Source organism: Lithobates pipiens, unplaced genomic scaffold, assembly GCF_037356315.1.
Source record: "Lithobates pipiens isolate NorthernLeopardFrog02 unplaced genomic scaffold, aLitPip1_a1.2 Scaffold_13, whole genome shotgun sequence".
NCBI classification, from domain to species: domain Eukaryota; kingdom Metazoa; phylum Chordata; class Amphibia; order Anura; family Ranidae; genus Lithobates; species Lithobates pipiens.
In genome coordinates, this window is record NW_027507718.1 from 175,390,938 (window position 1) to 175,400,957 (window position 10,020).

Sequence of the window (10,020 nt, forward strand, 5' to 3'; positions counted from 1 at the left end):
GCCTACGGCCACATCACCCTGAATGCGCTCGATCTCATCTGATCTCGGATGCTAAGCAGGGTCGGGCCTGGTTAGTACCTGGATGGGAGACCGCCTGGGAATACCAGGTGCCGTAGGCTTTTTTCCATTATGTTGTTGGCTTTGGCGACCTGCTGTATTTTTCCTCTCGATTGCCCGAGGTGACCACCTTGGCTTTTGTCAAGAGAGTTGTAAGTAGGGTGTAAGATCGCCTACGGCCACATCACCCTGTATGCGCTCGATCTCGTCTGATCTCGGATGCTAAGCAGGGTCGGGCCTGGTTAGCACCTGGATGGGAGACCACCTGGAAATACCAGGTGCCGTAGGCTTTTTTCCATTATGTTGTTGGCTTTGGCGACCTGCTGTATTTTTCCTCTCGATTGCCCGAGGTGACCACCTTGGCTTTTGTCAAGAGAGTTGTAAGTAGGGTGCAAGATCGCCTACGGCCACATCACCCTGTATGCGCTCGATCTCGTCTGATCTCGGATGCTAAGCAGGGTCGGGCCTGGTTAGCACCTGGATGGGAGACCACCTGGAAATACCAGGTGCCGTAGGCTTTTTTCCATTATGTTGTTGGCTTTGGCGACCTGCTGTATTTTTCCTCTCGATTGCCCGAGGTGACCACCTTGGCTTTTGTCAAGAGAGTTGTAAGTAGGGTGCAAGATCGCCTACGGCCACATCACCCTGAATGCGCTCGATCTCATGTGATCTCGGATGCTAAGCAGGTTCGGGCCTGGTTAGTACCTGGATGGGAGACCGCCTGGGAATACCAGGTGCCGTAGGCTTTTTTCCATTATGTTGTTGGTTTTGGCGACCAGCTGTATTTTTCCTCTCGATTGCCCGAGGTGACCACCTTGGCTTTTGTCAAGAGAGTTGTAAGTAGGGTGCAAGATAGCCTACGGCCACATCACCCTGAATGCGCTCGATCTCATGTGATCTCGGATGCTAAGCAGGTTCGGGCCTGGTTAGTACCTGGATGGGAGACCGCCTGGGAATACCAGGTGCCGTAGGCTTTTTTCCATTATGTTGTTGGTTTTGGCGACCAGCTGTATTTTTCCTCTCGATTGCCCGAGGTGACCACCTTGGCTTTTGTCAAGAGAGTTGTAAGTAGGGTGCAAGATAGCCTACGGCCACATCACCCTGAATGCGCTCGATCTCGTCTGATCTCGGATGCTAAGCCTGGGAATACCCGGTGCCATAGGCTATTTTCCATTATGTTGTGGGCTTTGGCGACCTGCTTTATTTTTCCTCTCGATTGCCCGAGGTGACCACCTTGGCTTTTGTCTAGAGAGTTGTAAGTAGGGTGTAAGATCACCTACTGCCAAATCACCCTGAATGCGCTCGATCTCGTCTGATCTCGGATGCTAAGCAGGGTCGGGCCTGGTTAGTACCTGGATGCGAGACCGCCTGGGAATACCAGGTGCCGTAGGCTTTTTTCCATTATGTTGTTGGCTTTGGCGACCTGCTGTATTTTTCCTCTCGATTGCCCGAGGTGACCACCTTGGCTTTTGTCAAGAGAGTTGTAAGTAGGGTGCAAGATCGCCTACGGCCACATCACCCTGAATGCGCTCCATCTCGTCTGATCTCGGATGCTAAGCAGGGTCCGGCCTGCTTAGTACCTGGATGGGAGACCGCCTGGAAATACCAGGTGCCGTAGGCTTTTTTCCATTATGTTGTTGGCTTTGGCGACCAGCTGTATTTTTCCTCTCGATTGCCCGAGGTGACCACCTTGGCTTTTGTCAAGAGAGTTGTAAGTAGGGTGCAAGATCGCCTACGGCCACATCACCCTGAATGCGCTCGATCTCATCTGATCTCGGATGCTAAGCAGGGTCGGGCCTGGTTAGTACCTGGATGGGAGACCGCCTGGGAATACCAGGTGCCGTAGGCTTTTTTCCATTATGTTGTTGGCTTTGGCGACCTGCTGTATTTTTCCTCTCGATTGCCCGAGGTGACCACCTTGGCTTTTGTCAAGAGAGTTGTAAGTAGGGTGTAAGATCGCCTACGGCCACATCACCCTGTATGCGCTCGATCTCGTCTGATCTCGGATGCTAAGCAGGGTCGGGCCTGGTTAGCACCTGGATGGGAGACCACCTGGAAATACCAGGTGCCGTAGGCTTTTTTCCATTATGTTGTTGGCTTTGGCGACCTGCTGTATTTTTCCTCTCGATTGCCCGAGGTGACCACCTTGGCTTTTGTCAAGAGAGTTGTAAGTAGGGTGCAAGATCGCCTACGGCCACATCACCCTGAATGCGCTCGATCTCATGTGATCTCGGATGCTAAGCAGGTTCGGGCCTGGTTAGTACCTGGATGGGAGACCGCCTGGGAATACCAGGTGCCGTAGGCTTTTTTCCATTATGTTGTTGGCTTTGGCGACCTGCTGTATTTTTCCTCTAGATTGCCCGAGGTGACCACCTTGGCTTTTGTAAAGAGAGTTGCAAGTAGGGTGCAAGTAGGGTACAAGATCGCCTACAGCCACATCACCCTGAATGCGCTCAATCTCGTCTGATCTCGGATGCTAAGCAGGGTCTGGCCTGGTTAGTACCTGGATGGGAGACCGCCTGGGAATACCAGGTGCCGTAGGCTTTTTTCCATTATGTTGTTGGCTTTGGCGACCTGCTGTATTTTTCCTCTCGATTGCCCGAGGTGACCACCTTGGCTTTTGTCAAGAGAGTTGTAAGTAGGGTGCAACATAGCCTACGGCCACATCACCCTGAATGCGCTCGATCTCGTCTGATCTCCGATGCTAAGCCTGAGAATACCCGGTGCCATAGGCTATTTTCCATTATGTTGTGGGCTTTGGCGACCTGCTTTATTTTTCCTCTCGATTGCCCGAGGTGACCACCTTGGCTTTTGTCTAGAGAGTTGTAAGTAGAGTGCAAGATCGCCTACTGCCAAATCACCCTGAATGCGCTCGATCTCGTCTGATCTCGGATGCTAAGCAGGGTCGGGCCTGGTTAGTACCTGGATGCGAGACCGCCTGGGAATACCAGGTGCCGTAGGCTTTTTTCCATTATGTTGTTGGCTTTGGCGACCTGCTGTATTTTTCCTCTCGATTGCCCGAGGTGACCACCTTGGCTTTTGTCAAGAGAGTTGTAAGTAGGGTGCAAGATCGCCTACGGCCACATCACCCTGAATGCGCTCCATCTCGTCTGATCTCGGATGCTAAGCAGGGTCCGGCCTGCTTAGTACCTGGATGGGAGACCGCCTGGAAATACCAGGTGCCGTAGGCTTTTTTCCATTATGTTGTTGGCTTTGGCGACCAGCTGTATTTTTCCTCTCGATTGCCCGAGGTGACCACCTTGGCTTTTGTCAAGAGAGTTGTAAGTAGGATGCAAGAACGCCTACAGCCACATCACCCTGAATGCACTCGATCGCGTCTGGTCTCGGATGCTAAGCAGGGTCGGGCCTGGTTAGTACCTGGATGGGAGACCGCCTGGGAATACCAGGTGCCGTAGGCTTTTTTCCATTATGTTGTTGGTTTTGGCGACCTGCTGTATTTTTCCTCTCAATTGCCCGAGGTGACCACCTTGGCTTTTGTCAAGACAGTTGTAAGTAGGGTGCAAGATCGCCTACGGCAACATCACCCTGAATGCGCTCGATCTCGTCTGATCTCGGATGCTAAGCAGGGTCGGGCCTGGTTAGTACCTGGATGGGAGACCGCCTGGGAATACCAGGTGCCGTAAGCTTTTTTCCATTATGTTGTTGGCTTTGGCGACCTGCTGTATTTTTCCTCTCGATTGCCCAAGGTGACCACCTTGGCTTTTGTCAAGAGAGTTGTAAGTAGGGTGCAAGAACGCCTACAGCCACATCACCCTGAATGCACTCGATCGCGTCTGGTCTCGGATGCTAAGCAGGGTCGGGCCTGGTTAGTACCTGGATGGGAGACCGCCTGGGAATACCAGGTGCCGTAGGCTTTTTTCCATTATGTTGTTGGTTTTGGCGACCTGCTGTATTTTTCCTCTCAATTGCCCGAGGTGACCACCTTGGCTTTTGTCAAGACAGTTGTAAGTAGGGTGCAAGATCACCTACGGCAACATCACCCTGAATGCGCTCCATCTCGTCTGATCTCGGATGCTAAGCAGGGTCGGGCCTGGTTAGTACCTGGATGGGAGACCGCCTGGGAATACCAGGTGCCGTAAGCTTTTTTCCATTATGTTGTTGGCTTTGGCGACCTGCTGTATTTTTCCTCTCGATTGCCCGAGGTGACCACTTTGGCTTTTGTCAAGAGAGTTGTAAGTAGGGTGCAAGATCGCCTACGGCCACATCACCCTGAATGCGCTCGATCTCGTCTGATCTCGGATGCTAAGCAGGGTCGTGCCTGGTTAGTACCTGGATGGGAGACCGCCTGCGAATACCAGGTGCCGTAGGCTTTTTTCCATTATGTTGTTGGTTTTGGCGACCTGCTGTATTTTTCCTCTCGATTGCCCGAGGTGACCACCTTGGCTTTTGTCAAGACAGTTGTAAGTAGGGTGCAAGATCGCCTACGGCAACATCACCCTGAATGCGCTCGATCTCGTCTGATCTCGGATGCTAAGCAGGGTCGGGCCTGGTTAGTACCTGGATGGGAGACCGCCTGGGAATACCAGGTGCCGTAGGTTTTTTTCCATTATGTTGTTGGCTTTGGCGACCTGCTGTATTTTTCCTCTCGATTGCCCGAGGTGACCACCTTGGCTTTTGTCAAGAGAGTTGTAAGTAGGGTGCAAGATCGCCTACGGCCACATCACCCTGAATGCGCTCGATTTCGTCTGATCTCGGATGCCAAGCAGGGTCGGGCCTGGTTAGTACCTGGATGGGAGACCGCCTGGGAATACCAGGTGCAGTAGGCTTTTTTCCATTATGTTGTTGGCTTTGGCGACCTGCTGTATTTTTCCTCTCGATTGCCCGAGTTGACCACCTTGGCTTTTGTCAAGAGAGTTGTAAATAGGGTGCAAGATCGCCTACGGCCACATTACCCTGAATGTGCTCGTTCTCGTATGCAAAGCAGGGTCGGGCCTGGTTGGTACCTGGATGGGAGGCCGCCTGGGAATACCAGGTGCCGTAGGCTTTTTTCCATTATGTTGTTGGCTTTGGCGACCTGCTGTATTTTTCCTCTCCATTGCCTGAGGTGACCACCTTGGCTTTTGTCAAGAGAGTTGTAAGTAGGGTGCAAGATCGCCTATGGCCACGTCACCCTGAATGCGCTCCATCTAGTCTGATCTCAGATGCTAAGCAGGGTCGGGCCTGATTAGTACCTGGATGGGAGACCGCCTGGGAATACCAGGTGCCGTAGGCTTTTTTCCATTATGTTGTTGGTTTTGGCGACCAGCTGTATTTTTCCTCTCGATTGCCCGAGGTGACCACCTTGGCTTTTGTCAAGAGAGTTGTAAGTAGGGTGCAAGATAGCCTACGGCCACATCACCCTGAATGCGCTCGATCTCGTCTGATCTCGCATGCTAAGCCTGGGAATACCCGGTGCCATAGGCTATTTTCCATTATGTTGTGGGCTTTGGCGACCTGCTTTATTTTTCCTCTCGATTGCCCGAGGTGACCACCTTGGCTTTTGTCTAGAGAGTTGTAAGTAGGGTGTAAGATCACCTACTGCCAAATCACCCTGAATGCGCTCGATCTCGTCTGATCTCGGATGCTAAGCAGGGTCGGGCCTGGTTAGTACCTGGATGCGAGACCGCCTGGGAATACCAGGTGCCGTAGGCTTTTTTCCATTATGTTGTTGGCTTTGGCGACCTGCTGTATTTTTCCTCTCGATTGCCCGAGGTGACCACCTTGGCTTTTGTCAAGAGAGTTGTAAGTAGGGTGCAAGATCGCCTACGGCCACATCACCCTGAATGCGCTCCATCTCGTCTGATCTCGGATGCTAAGCAGGGTCCGGCCTGCTTAGTACCTGGATGGGAGACCGCCTGGAAATACCAGGTGCCGTAGGCTTTTTTCCATTATGTTGTTGGCTTTGGCGACCAGCTGTATTTTTCCTCTCGATTGCCCGAGGTGACCACCTTGGCTTTTGTCAAGAGAGTTGTAAGTAGGGTGCAAGATCGCCTACGGCCACATCTCCCTGAATGCGCTCGATCTCATCTGATCTCGGATGCTAAGCAGGGTCGGGCCTGGTTAGTACCTGGATGGGAGACCGCCTGGGAATACCAGGTGCCGTAGGCTTTTTTCCATTATGTTGTTGGCTTTGGCGACCTGCTGTATTTTTCCTCTCGATTGCCCGAGGTGACCACCTTGGCTTTTGTCAAGAGAGTTGTAAGTAGGGTGTAAGATCGCCTACGGCCACATCACCCTGTATGCGCTCGATCTCGTCTGATCTCGGATGCTAAGCAGGGTCGGGCCTGGTTAGCACCTGGATGGGAGACCACCTGGAAATACCAGGTGCCGTAGGCTTTTTTCCATTATGTTGTTGGCTTTGGCGACCTGCTGTATTTTTCCTCACGATTGCCCGAGGTGACCACCTTGGCTTTTGTCAAGAGAGTTGTAAGTAGGGTGCAAGATCGCCTTAGGCCACATCACCCTGAATGCGCTCGATCTCATGTGATCTCGGATGCTAAGCAGGTTCGGGCCTGGTTAGTACCTGGATGGGAGACCGCCTGGGAATACCAGGTGCCGTAGGCTTTTTTCCATTATGTTGTTGGCTTTGGCGACCTGCTGTATTTTTCCTCTAGATTGCCCGAGGTGACCACCTTGGCTTTTGTAAAGAGAGTTGCAAGTAGGGTGCAAGTAGGGTACAAGATCGCCTACAGCCACATCACCCTGAATGCGCTCAATCTCGTCTGATCTCGGATGCTAAGCAGGGTCTGGCCTGGTTAGTACCTGGATGGGAGACCGCCTGGGAATACCAGGTGCCGTAGGCTTTTTTCCATTATGTTGTTGGCTTTGGCGACCTGCTGTATTTTTCCTCTCGATTGCCCGAGGTGACCACCTTGGCTTTTGTCAAGAGAGTTGTAAGTAGGGTGCAACATAGCCTACGGCCACATCACCCTGAATGCGCTCGATCTCGTCTGATCTCGGATGCTAAGCCTGAGAATACCCGGTGCCATAGGCTATTTTCCATTATGTTGTGGGCTTTGGCGACCTGCTTTATTTTTCCTCTCGATTGCCCGAGGTGACCACCTTGGCTTTTGTCTAGAGAGTTGTAAGTAGGGTGCAAGATCGCCTACTGCCAAATCACCCTGAATGCGCTCGATCTCGTCTGATCTCGGATGCTAAGCAGGGTCGGGCCTGGTTAGTACCTGGATGGGAGACCGCCTGGGAATACCAGGTGCTGTAGGCTTTATTCCATTATGTTGTTGGCTTTGGCGACCTGCTGTATTTTTCCTCTCGATTGCCCGAGGTGACCACCTTGGCTTTTGTCAAGAGAGTTGTAAGTAGGGTGCAAGATTGCCTACGGCCAAATCACCCTGAATGCGCTCGATCTCGTCTGATCTCGGATGCTAAGCAGGGTCGGGCCTGGTTAGTACCTGGATGCGAGACCGCCTGGGAATACCAGGTGCCGTAGGCTTTTTTCCATTATGTTGTTGGCTTTGGCGACCTGCTGTATTTTTCCTCTCGATTGCCCGAGGTGACCACCTTGGCTTTTGTCAAGAGAGTTGTAAGTAGGGTGCAAGATCGCCTACGGCCACATCACCCTGAATGCGCTCCATCTCGTCTGATCTCGGATGCTAAGCAGGGTCCGGCCTGCTTAGTACCTGGATGGGAGACCGCCTGGAAATACCAGGTGCCGTAGGCTTTTTTCCATTATGTTGTTGGCTTTGGCGACCAGCTGTATTTTTCCTCTCGATTGCCCGAGGTGACCACCTTGGCTTTTGTCAAGAGAGTTGTAAGTAGGGTGCAAGATTGCCTACGGCCACATCACCCTGAATGCGCTCGATCTCATCTGATCTCGGATGTTAAGCAGGGTCGGGCCTGGTTAGTACCTGGATGGGAGACCGCCTGGGAATACCAGGTGCCGTAGGCTTTTTTCCATTATGTTGTTGGCTTTGGCGACCTGCTGTATTTTTCCTCTCCATTGCCCGAGGTGACCACCTTGGCTTTTGTCAAGAGAGTTGTAAGTAGGGTGTAAGATTGCCTACGGCCACATCACCCTGTATGCGCTCGATCTCGTCTGATCTCGGATGCTAAGCAGGGTCGGGCCTGGTTAGCACCTGGATGGGAGACCACCTGGAAATACCAGGTGCCGTAGGCTTTTTTCCATTATGTTGTTGGCTTTGGCGACCTGCTGTATTTTTCCTCTCGATTGCCCGAGGTGACCACCTTGGCTTTTGTCAAGAGAGTTGTAAGTAGGGTGCAAGATCGCCTACGGCCACATCACCCTGAATGCGCTCGATCTCATCTGATCTCGGATGCTAAGCAGGTTCGGGCCTGGTTAGTACCTGGATGGGAGACCGCCTGGGAATACCAGGTGCCGTAGGCTTTTTTCCATTATGTTGTTGGCTTTGGCGACCTGCTGTATTTTTCCTCTCGATTGCCCGAGGTGACAACCTTGGCTTTTGTAAAGAGAGTTGCAAGTAGGGTGCAAGATCGCCTACAGCCACATCACCCTGAATGCGCTCAATCTCGTCTGATCTCGGATGCCAAGCAGGGTCTGGCCTGGTTAGTACCTGGATGGGAGACCGCCTGGGAATACCAGGTGCCGTAGGCTTTTTTCCATTATGTTGTTGGCTTTGGCGACCTGCTGTATTTTTCCTCTCGATTGCCCGAGGTGACCACCTTGGCTTTTGTCAAGAGAGTTGTAAGTAGGGTGCAAGATAGCCTACGGCCACATCACCCTGAATGCGCTCGATCTCGTCTGATCTCGGATGCTAAGCCTGGGAATACCCGGTGCCATAGGCTATTTTCCATTATGTTGTGGGCTTTGGCGACCTGCTTTATTTTTCCTCTCGATTGCCCGAGGTGACCACCTTGGCTTTTGTCTAGAGAGTTGTAAGTAGGGTGTAAGATCACCTACTGCCAAATCACCCTGAATGCGCTCGATCTCGTCTGATCTTGGATGCCAAGCAGGGTCTGGCCTGGTTAGTACTTGGATGGGAGACCGCCTGGGAATACCAGGTGCCGTAGGCTTTTTTCCATTATGTTGTTGGCTTTGGCGACCTGCTGTATTTTTCCTCTCGATTGCCCGAGGTGACCACCTTGGCTTTTGTCAAGATAGTTGTAAGTAGGGTGCAAGATCGCCTACGGCCACATCACCCTGAATGCACTCGATCTCGTCTGGTCTCGGATGCTAAGCAGGGTCGGGCCTGGTTAGTACCTGGATGGGAGACCGCCTGGGAATACCAGGTGCCGTAGGCTTTTTTCCATTATGTTGTTGGCTTTGGCGACCTGCTGTATTTTTCCTCTCAATTGCCCGAGGTGACCACCTTGGCTTTTGTCAAGAGAGTTGTAAGTAGGGTGCAAGATCGCCTACGGCCACATCACCCTGAATGCGCTCGATCTCATCTGATCTCGGATGCTAAGAAGGGTCGGGCCTGGTTAGTACCTGGATGGGAGACCGCCTGGGAATACCAGGTGCCGTAGGCTTTTTTCCATTATGTTGTTGGCTTTGGCGACCTGCTGTATTTTTCCTCTCGATTGCCCGAGGTGACCACCTTGGCTTTTGTCAAGAGAGTTGTAAGTAGGGTGCAAGATCGCCTACGGCCACATCACCCTGAATGCGCTCGATCTCATCTGATCTCGGATGCTAAGCAGGGTCGGGCCTGGTTAGTACCTGGATGGGAGACCGCCTGGGAATACCAGGTGCCGTAGGCTTTTTTCCATTATGTTGTTGGCTTTGGCGACCTGCTGTATTTTTCCTCTCGATTGCCCGAGGTGACCACTTTGGCTTTTGTCAAGAGAGTTGTAAGTAGGGTGCAAGATTGCCTACGGCCACATCACCCTGAATGCGCTCAATCTCGTCTGATCTCGGATGCTAAGCAGAGTTGGGCCTGGTTAGTACCTGGATGGGAGACCGCCTGGGAATACCAGGTGCCGTAGGCTTTTTTCCATTATGTTGTTGGCTTTGGCGACCTGCTGTATTTT

The 10,020-nt window shown here is 52.2% G+C and overlaps 19 non-coding genes and 20 pseudogenes across 19 annotated transcripts; all 39 read left to right on the top strand.

The window, feature by feature from the left end:
• On the top strand, nucleotides 1-119 carry LOC143980103 (5S ribosomal RNA). The gene has a single exon (XR_013274247.1). It is a non-coding gene; the product is annotated as a 5S ribosomal RNA (ribosomal RNA).
• Nucleotides 120-228: 109 nt separating this feature from the next.
• On the top strand, nucleotides 229-347 carry LOC143977861 (5S ribosomal RNA; annotated as a pseudogene).
• A 109-nt stretch (nucleotides 348-456) lies between these two features.
• LOC143977862 (5S ribosomal RNA) lies at nucleotides 457-575 on the top strand (annotated as a pseudogene).
• A 109-nt stretch (nucleotides 576-684) lies between these two features.
• On the top strand, nucleotides 685-803 carry LOC143976838 (5S ribosomal RNA). Its single transcript, XR_013273131.1, has one exon. It is a non-coding gene; the product is annotated as a 5S ribosomal RNA (ribosomal RNA).
• A 109-nt stretch (nucleotides 804-912) lies between these two features.
• LOC143976840 (5S ribosomal RNA) lies at nucleotides 913-1,031 on the top strand. Its single transcript, XR_013273133.1, has one exon. It is a non-coding gene; the product is annotated as a 5S ribosomal RNA (ribosomal RNA).
• Nucleotides 1,032-1,331: 300 nt separating this feature from the next.
• Nucleotides 1,332-1,450, top strand: LOC143978582 (5S ribosomal RNA; annotated as a pseudogene).
• A 109-nt stretch (nucleotides 1,451-1,559) lies between these two features.
• LOC143979377 (5S ribosomal RNA) lies at nucleotides 1,560-1,678 on the top strand (annotated as a pseudogene).
• A 109-nt stretch (nucleotides 1,679-1,787) lies between these two features.
• LOC143980115 (5S ribosomal RNA) lies at nucleotides 1,788-1,906 on the top strand. Its single transcript, XR_013274258.1, has one exon. It is a non-coding gene; the product is annotated as a 5S ribosomal RNA (ribosomal RNA).
• Nucleotides 1,907-2,015: 109 nt separating this feature from the next.
• On the top strand, nucleotides 2,016-2,134 carry LOC143977863 (5S ribosomal RNA; annotated as a pseudogene).
• Nucleotides 2,135-2,243: 109 nt separating this feature from the next.
• Nucleotides 2,244-2,362, top strand: LOC143976841 (5S ribosomal RNA). The gene has a single exon (XR_013273134.1). It is a non-coding gene; the product is annotated as a 5S ribosomal RNA (ribosomal RNA).
• A 120-nt stretch (nucleotides 2,363-2,482) lies between these two features.
• Nucleotides 2,483-2,601, top strand: LOC143978634 (5S ribosomal RNA; annotated as a pseudogene).
• A 300-nt stretch (nucleotides 2,602-2,901) lies between these two features.
• Nucleotides 2,902-3,020, top strand: LOC143978127 (5S ribosomal RNA; annotated as a pseudogene).
• A 109-nt stretch (nucleotides 3,021-3,129) lies between these two features.
• Nucleotides 3,130-3,248, top strand: LOC143979378 (5S ribosomal RNA; annotated as a pseudogene).
• A 109-nt stretch (nucleotides 3,249-3,357) lies between these two features.
• On the top strand, nucleotides 3,358-3,476 carry LOC143977122 (5S ribosomal RNA). Its single transcript, XR_013273407.1, has one exon. It is a non-coding gene; the product is annotated as a 5S ribosomal RNA (ribosomal RNA).
• A 109-nt stretch (nucleotides 3,477-3,585) lies between these two features.
• LOC143976742 (5S ribosomal RNA) lies at nucleotides 3,586-3,704 on the top strand. Its single transcript, XR_013273038.1, has one exon. It is a non-coding gene; the product is annotated as a 5S ribosomal RNA (ribosomal RNA).
• Nucleotides 3,705-3,813: 109 nt separating this feature from the next.
• On the top strand, nucleotides 3,814-3,932 carry LOC143977123 (5S ribosomal RNA). Its single transcript, XR_013273408.1, has one exon. It is a non-coding gene; the product is annotated as a 5S ribosomal RNA (ribosomal RNA).
• Nucleotides 3,933-4,041: 109 nt separating this feature from the next.
• Nucleotides 4,042-4,160, top strand: LOC143978725 (5S ribosomal RNA; annotated as a pseudogene).
• Nucleotides 4,161-4,269: 109 nt separating this feature from the next.
• LOC143976718 (5S ribosomal RNA) lies at nucleotides 4,270-4,388 on the top strand. Its single transcript, XR_013273014.1, has one exon. It is a non-coding gene; the product is annotated as a 5S ribosomal RNA (ribosomal RNA).
• Nucleotides 4,389-4,497: 109 nt separating this feature from the next.
• Nucleotides 4,498-4,616, top strand: LOC143976473 (5S ribosomal RNA). The gene has a single exon (XR_013272780.1). It is a non-coding gene; the product is annotated as a 5S ribosomal RNA (ribosomal RNA).
• A 109-nt stretch (nucleotides 4,617-4,725) lies between these two features.
• On the top strand, nucleotides 4,726-4,844 carry LOC143977736 (5S ribosomal RNA; annotated as a pseudogene).
• Nucleotides 4,845-5,171: 327 nt separating this feature from the next.
• Nucleotides 5,172-5,290, top strand: LOC143979370 (5S ribosomal RNA; annotated as a pseudogene).
• Nucleotides 5,291-5,590: 300 nt separating this feature from the next.
• LOC143978583 (5S ribosomal RNA) lies at nucleotides 5,591-5,709 on the top strand (annotated as a pseudogene).
• Nucleotides 5,710-5,818: 109 nt separating this feature from the next.
• On the top strand, nucleotides 5,819-5,937 carry LOC143979380 (5S ribosomal RNA; annotated as a pseudogene).
• Nucleotides 5,938-6,046: 109 nt separating this feature from the next.
• LOC143976691 (5S ribosomal RNA) lies at nucleotides 6,047-6,165 on the top strand. The gene has a single exon (XR_013272988.1). It is a non-coding gene; the product is annotated as a 5S ribosomal RNA (ribosomal RNA).
• A 109-nt stretch (nucleotides 6,166-6,274) lies between these two features.
• LOC143977864 (5S ribosomal RNA) lies at nucleotides 6,275-6,393 on the top strand (annotated as a pseudogene).
• A 109-nt stretch (nucleotides 6,394-6,502) lies between these two features.
• On the top strand, nucleotides 6,503-6,621 carry LOC143978577 (5S ribosomal RNA; annotated as a pseudogene).
• Nucleotides 6,622-6,741: 120 nt separating this feature from the next.
• LOC143978635 (5S ribosomal RNA) lies at nucleotides 6,742-6,860 on the top strand (annotated as a pseudogene).
• A 300-nt stretch (nucleotides 6,861-7,160) lies between these two features.
• On the top strand, nucleotides 7,161-7,279 carry LOC143976431 (5S ribosomal RNA). Its single transcript, XR_013272739.1, has one exon. It is a non-coding gene; the product is annotated as a 5S ribosomal RNA (ribosomal RNA).
• Nucleotides 7,280-7,388: 109 nt separating this feature from the next.
• LOC143976941 (5S ribosomal RNA) lies at nucleotides 7,389-7,507 on the top strand. The gene has a single exon (XR_013273231.1). It is a non-coding gene; the product is annotated as a 5S ribosomal RNA (ribosomal RNA).
• Nucleotides 7,508-7,616: 109 nt separating this feature from the next.
• Nucleotides 7,617-7,735, top strand: LOC143979381 (5S ribosomal RNA; annotated as a pseudogene).
• Nucleotides 7,736-7,844: 109 nt separating this feature from the next.
• Nucleotides 7,845-7,963, top strand: LOC143976902 (5S ribosomal RNA). Its single transcript, XR_013273193.1, has one exon. It is a non-coding gene; the product is annotated as a 5S ribosomal RNA (ribosomal RNA).
• Nucleotides 7,964-8,072: 109 nt separating this feature from the next.
• On the top strand, nucleotides 8,073-8,191 carry LOC143977865 (5S ribosomal RNA; annotated as a pseudogene).
• A 109-nt stretch (nucleotides 8,192-8,300) lies between these two features.
• Nucleotides 8,301-8,419, top strand: LOC143980143 (5S ribosomal RNA). The gene has a single exon (XR_013274285.1). It is a non-coding gene; the product is annotated as a 5S ribosomal RNA (ribosomal RNA).
• Nucleotides 8,420-8,528: 109 nt separating this feature from the next.
• Nucleotides 8,529-8,647, top strand: LOC143978977 (5S ribosomal RNA; annotated as a pseudogene).
• Nucleotides 8,648-8,947: 300 nt separating this feature from the next.
• LOC143979112 (5S ribosomal RNA) lies at nucleotides 8,948-9,066 on the top strand (annotated as a pseudogene).
• A 109-nt stretch (nucleotides 9,067-9,175) lies between these two features.
• Nucleotides 9,176-9,294, top strand: LOC143978010 (5S ribosomal RNA). Its single transcript, XR_013273889.1, has one exon. It is a non-coding gene; the product is annotated as a 5S ribosomal RNA (ribosomal RNA).
• Nucleotides 9,295-9,403: 109 nt separating this feature from the next.
• LOC143980090 (5S ribosomal RNA) lies at nucleotides 9,404-9,522 on the top strand. The gene has a single exon (XR_013274235.1). It is a non-coding gene; the product is annotated as a 5S ribosomal RNA (ribosomal RNA).
• A 109-nt stretch (nucleotides 9,523-9,631) lies between these two features.
• Nucleotides 9,632-9,750, top strand: LOC143980126 (5S ribosomal RNA). Its single transcript, XR_013274269.1, has one exon. It is a non-coding gene; the product is annotated as a 5S ribosomal RNA (ribosomal RNA).
• Nucleotides 9,751-9,859: 109 nt separating this feature from the next.
• Nucleotides 9,860-9,978, top strand: LOC143977238 (5S ribosomal RNA). The gene has a single exon (XR_013273520.1). It is a non-coding gene; the product is annotated as a 5S ribosomal RNA (ribosomal RNA).
• Nucleotides 9,979-10,020: the final 42 nt, after the last annotated feature.